We start from the raw sequence: 6,354 nt of genomic DNA, 5'->3' as shown, positions 1-6,354 counted from the left end.
TTTTTTAAATATAGATTGAACAGGAAGTGTTTGATATCAGTTGAGATTTCACAAGTGTTACTGTTGCCATGTATCCTAAAAGCAATATTGATGTGTCCTAAAAGCAATACTGTTTTGTGCGGCTTGTGCAGCAATGACATGAAGGAGCGGCTTAGGGCTGAGACCCAAGTTTTGCCATTGGCCCCTCAGCATTTCTGTGGATGTCTGCGAATGCTTGGGCTTGTGCAGAAGAGGCCTGGCGCTGTGATATACTGCATCATGTGATGGCAGAGGCTATTCAGTGTGTTTTTGGCCACATAGCCTGACCCCATTATAATCTTCTGATATACCAGTCTCTCTGTGTCATCTGATCATTGCCTGTATCACCACCCTTGTCAACTGATATTTGTTTAAAAAGTATGTATGCTCAAGACCTTTCAGTGTAACAGCGTTACATGATCAGGCAACAAAAGTTCCTACAGCCTAATATTTCTGATATACTGTATTACTTCCCCCACATGCTAAGGACCTATGTGCAAAGGAAGGGATCTCATTGCCAAGGCACTTGCCTGGGCTTGGATGATTCCCAGGTCTGCCACAGACTTTCCAGGTTTGAACAGGTTTGGGCCCAGCTCAATGGGCATATTTAGATGTGAACTTCCCACTGAAATTAGCCGGAGATAAGTGTCTGAATAGTCCCCCACTTCTGCAGCACAGAGGGTCCTCAGCCACAGTCTGACCTTGCAGAAGTCAATAGCTCTGTGCCTCAGTTCCTCATGTGAACACAACAACGCAAGTGACTCTTGGCCTTCCCAGAGATGGCTTATCAGGCTATTGAATAATCTTATCATGATGATGTGCCTCATAATGTCACAGTGATACAGGGGAGGTGCCCCCATGCCCCGCTCCCCGTCCCACAGATCCCCGGGCATGTGTTTCCTGGAGGTGAATGGGCTCAGGATGCTCTTCCAGCTAATCCCTAGCTCATCCGCTGTGCGTGGTTTGAGGTGTCTCCAGCCCTCATTGCTCTCTGCGATGGAGACGATGGAGACGACTGCACTAGCACGTGCTCTCCCTCCTCCTCTTTCTTTTCTCTTGTTTCCGGGGCAGGCACTGCCTCTCCCTGCCCACCCGGGGCCTGGCGCATCCCGTCAGGCTGCAGACCGCAGCCTGTTGCTCGGCTCCTCTCGTCCTCTGGGGCTTTCTGCGATAGGGGGAAAGAGCACCGGCGAGAAGGGGCGCTTTCCTGAGGGACTAGCCCACGACCATAGGACGAGTTTTTCTGGAAGGAAGGACCATCACACCCTCCCCGCAGCTGCTCTGAGTGCCCCAAACGTGTATGTGTGCCTCTGCTATGTGAAAAGCCCCGAAGGAAGCGCTCCAAAGCACTCGCTTCTCCCCCTGCAGAAAGGCTGGGAGAAGATAAATCACTGGCATGCTCTCAGATACCGATATACTCAGGTTCCGGCAGACCATTAGTAAATCTAGTGGAAATGCATGGATAGAGCAAACGCAGATAAACTACAATACGACAGGATGAGGCCCTATTTTGACACAAGTCCTAAGGAATGGGTAATAACAAATAAATGTTAATAAATGCACAGGGAGGAGGTAGTGAGAGAAAAAGATGGTTGCAATAACTGCATCTCTGAATCCACTGTGTTTATTAGATTAAACTTTCAGCCTTTTTTCATTAATATAGTTTTCCTTTTATTTAGTACACAGCCCCATGTATCTCATGGTTACTATCCTCAGGTGCCCAAGGGATCCGTGCAGGTGAGGAGCTTAACTCTCCTAGCTGTAGTCGATTTTGTGGGTAACACTGACATGAAGTGAGCAGAGTTTGTGGCTAATTAAAACGCCACACTTTAAAATCAGTTTTGCTAATTACTAATATTTAGCAGCACCATTTTGACTGCAATTTCCATGTTCCATGGGGATTTGAACCCTGTTAATTTCCCACTAACTCTCTTGGCACCATTTAGCATATCAAAATGACCATGAAATTGAAAATCTTTAGTCATTTTGCTTCTCTAGGAATGCATTCTGGCAGTAACAGGAAAAATATTCAGTATGGGAAAAATATGACCAGATTCAGGCCCTTTCCCCTTTACTCCCCCAAAAGGCAATGGCGCAATCCTGGCTGACCCGGAGGAGGAGTGCAAGAGCTGCTCCAGGGGCAAGCCGAGCTCACCGCACCAGGAGCAGGGTGCCTGGAGCTGCCTCTCCCGTGCAAACAGCGTGAGGTGAGCCCTGAGCTCTCACTAAATAGCATTCGCTTGGTCACAAAATGAGTCAGTATCTGTCAAAATCAGAAGCCTGATCTTTTAACTCCTACTGTTGGCACCGGTCACTGAAACATAGCTACTCCTATGCAGTGTCACACACCAAACCACCAGCAGAATTAGCGCTAGAGCCCAAATGTGTTGTTTCCCAGGCTCCTGCTCTGCTTAATAGACCACACTCCTTGCTCCTGTAAGGCAGAAATGTCCTTTATAAAGGACAAAAAAGAGAGGGGCAACATAAAGAGACTTCTGCTCAGAATAAGGCAGAGTGCATTTGCAGCACCGCCACATAATCACAGCAATCCAAACACATACATAACATCAGTGTGTCAATTTGCAAGAAAAATTGCTCAGTTATTCAGCAATAAAATCTCTAAATCAGCCTCCAACAGTCACTCAGAAGAACTACATAAACATTCAATGTAAGAACAACCAAAAACGCATCAGCTGTTATTTTCTTCTTAACTGGAAAGGGAGGTTTCACATCTTTTTCAGTAAATGTATGTCTACCCAGATCATCATTACCTCTTATTCAATAGCTACTTCACCTATTTGAGTTCATTCCTGTTGCTTGGGTCTTAGCCACCTAGCCATTTTGATAGCTTTCTTCTACATACTTTAATTAAACTTAATTCTGGGTCTTTCCCGGGAGCACTGGACACCATTTTCTGGCCATCCATCCTACATACAGCATCCCACACCTGGTCCTGCAAAAGCCCTCCCTTGAAGCCCCTCACCCTCTCCCTCCCCGCACTGGGGGAACATCCAAAATACTTACTGCCCAGGTCCCGCCACCGGATCACTTGCCAACCACAGGCACGTCAGGAAACCTTTCCTTTCCAAAGCCAGCCATTTGTCAGACCCGTGAAACTACCTTGATCCTGGGGGGATGAGCCTAGCAGCAAGAATTTGTTCTTCAGTGTTTGTTTTCCCCAGCTGTAAACTGAGCATCATAATACTTGCCTAGCTCAAAGGGGGGACAGTGAGAATTAAATAATTAATGTATGTAAAGCACTTTGAAAGATGAAAGATGCTATATAAGTACAAAGTATTAACTACAAAAAAAAACCCCACAACTGGTTATTGATGTAACTCTCCAGTTTATTCTGTAAGAAATGCATGAAATCTAAATAATTGCCACTAACAAATTAAGAGTTAGATTATGCCAAGCCTTGAAACAGCTGTGCAGGGTAGCAAGGATTTGTGCCTTCTTCTGCGGCTGAGTTAGGGCTTCTGTCTGAGCAAGAAAGTGGGAACTGTGCCCACAACAGGAGTTGGGAGGAGAAGGGACTTCCTGGGTCACCAGGTCATTTCAAGCAGCCACGTCAAACGGTGCCAGTCAAAAATTGATCACATACCATCTAAAGCAAGTTGTGTTTCGTGCTAGTCTGGAACCTCCCTGCTCCCATGGTTAGAAACCTTCTTCTGATTCCCAGGCTGAATTTACTAATGGCCAATTTATATCCATTTGTCCTTGTGCCAACATTGTTTTCAGTTTAACACAAGATATTTATAGAACCATCATGTACACTCCAACCTTTAAGTTTTGTTAGGCTGAATTCCATTTAATTTCCTGGTGTTAGCAGGATCTCCAACCTACCACCAAGCACTCTGCCAACACTTAGTTATGCTTGCTCCAGTCTCAGTTCATCTTTCTCAAATCCAGGTGAATAAAGCTGGCTGCAGCCTCCTCATGGGGTCCCACCAGTAGTTGTTCTCTGTCACTAATACTTTTCATGCCCTGTTGGAAATACGTGATACAGCCTTGATCACATTTACCTTTTTCATGGCCATGTCACATTGCCATTTCCTAGTACTCCTGTGATCAGCTAATACACTTGGGTCTTTCACTGACTTTTTTTTTCTTTTCCCAGAGAAATCCTTACACTTAAGCCTTACGTGCCAAATCTTGCATTTGGCACAACTGAGTTTCATCCCATCCCTATTGTTCCCATCCTCAAGGTCACGCAGCTCTTCCTGTTAGATAGCCTGGAGCCTCTTGGGTATTGACAAGCACTCCCATTTTTGTGTCATCAGGAAATTTCATGATGCGCTTCTCCCTCTTTTGTGTGACAGGCAAATATTAACTAAAATCAGTCCTCAAATAACTCTACAAACAACTGTCTTCCAGATACCCTTTGAGCACATCTTGCTTTCATCTCCCATACTGCTGTATCTTACCTACCTTGCAGGGATGATTGAGATTCTTCAAAAATGAAAGATGATGCAAGTTTGTAGGGTTTGCCGGACTGAAGCAGTGTTTTAAAAGAGGCTGCATTCCCCTGGGGACGTTGCAAAAGAGTGTCAGAAGTTGCGAAGCACTGACATTTCATAACAGTGCTAAGCCAAGAAAATATAATGCTCAGAGTAACGTTGGATGGGAGGGAATACTCCTCAGCATCTGGGGGAGCACACGCAGTAATTTTGGCCGTGCAGAATACCCCGTGTCCTTAAGAAGCCTTTCAAACAAAAAGGTCACTGGTCTGAGAAAACTGAAGAACGGCAGCTTAGAGGAAGGAACCGCCGATGCTGTTATTGCTGATCTGCACATACAGGGAGGGAACCACAGTCCAAGAAGAGGCGGCGTGCAGAGATGCTGGCCTCTGTTTTGTCTATGATAAAGAATATGCAGCTTTGGTCTTTAACAAGATGATTTATAGATGATTTACAACAATGCAGCAATGCAGGAAGAAAGAGCATACTGATTCCTGGGAGTAACCAGGACCTCGTGAGACAGCAGATTACTGCACAGCATGTAGGCAACTCTGTCATTGCTAGGACAAACTCAGGAGAAGATGAAAAGAAATTGACCCTGATCTCCTGTCTCCAGGGAAAATCATGGGCTCAATTTTCAAACCAGCCAAGAGCTAGGGAGAAACCTTGGCCACACTGAAGTCAGGAACACACTTTCATTAGGCCCGAGACGTCAGCTCGGAGTCTCAGGTGTTCACTGCTCCAAATACAAATCTCCGATAAAAGCAGCACTTAACATGGGGCCTGATCTAGGAAAGTGAGACCCATTTTCCATGGAAAGACTGAAAGCTCTTTGGCAAATCCAAGCCAGGAGCCTGAGATCCTCATAGCCTGGACCTCTCAGGCAGATGGTGCCTTCTCAATATGTATTTCAGGCAACTGCAGTGCTTCTGAGTGCATCAGACCTTGAAGTGCAGTTGGAGCTGTGAATAACTCAGTGAGACTACCAGATGCCAACGTGAGACCTTGAGCCAGCTGCAGACACAAAGCTCCAAGTGTCTGGAAACACCAGCAAGTCCTAAAAAATGAGATATATATGCATATGCATCACAAAGTTTGTCTGGATCTTTGGAGAGAGCACCTTATTAGAGCTGCCTGTAGTGTTACATCCATTCAGAAGCACTTTCTTCATGTGCCTCTTGAAAAAGGGCCTTTCTAGTCTTATTACAAAGCACTGACTGCATGGGACAAGCAGAGCATGCTTGGTGCCCACTGCCATGAAGGCGAGCACCTCGACTCCTGTGCTCCTCCCCTTCCTGCCTGTGAGTCCCGCCGGCACAGTTGGAGCTGGGGATCAGAGCTGAGTGAGAGCGAAGCCAGCGCGCAGGTGGGTTTCGGCATCACCTCTCTGCTGGAGAGGATTTCTTGCTGTCCATCCTGTCCTCTCTGGGGAATCTCAGCTCCATATTTATGGGGCTGAGAAACCAGGGCGCCGAGCAGCGAAGTCATGCCTTGCTTCTCTCAAAGCTGCCTCTTTTTTCAGCATCTCCTCACCTTGCTCAAAAGGAGACTTGGAGTCCTACCTCCAAAGCTCCTTTTCCTGGAGGCACATGATTATATCAGTTGCTTGGCCTCAGTTAAAATAACAATGAAAATCCAAATTCCTGCTAGAAAATAAACCAGCGGTAAGCAAATGCTGAAGCAGTCTTGATAACACAGCAGCAGGTGCTGCCATGCCTGCCTCCATCTGGAGAGGGGTACCCCATGCTGGAGGTGGTTTCTGGCCTTTCTGGTCTGCAAGGTGGCACCAACATCATGTCAGCCTCAGCCACCTTGGCGCAGAGGAAGAGGCTGCAGAAGAAGGTCCCCTTGCGCAGCCAGGGAGTGGATGCCACCA

The sequence above is a fragment of the Apteryx mantelli genome, chromosome 1, assembly GCF_036417845.1.
Source record: "Apteryx mantelli isolate bAptMan1 chromosome 1, bAptMan1.hap1, whole genome shotgun sequence".
In the NCBI taxonomy this organism is placed as follows: domain Eukaryota; kingdom Metazoa; phylum Chordata; class Aves; order Apterygiformes; family Apterygidae; genus Apteryx; species Apteryx mantelli.
The sequence above is the reverse complement of the archived record's forward strand: the minus strand, read 5'-3'. Positions refer to the sequence as shown.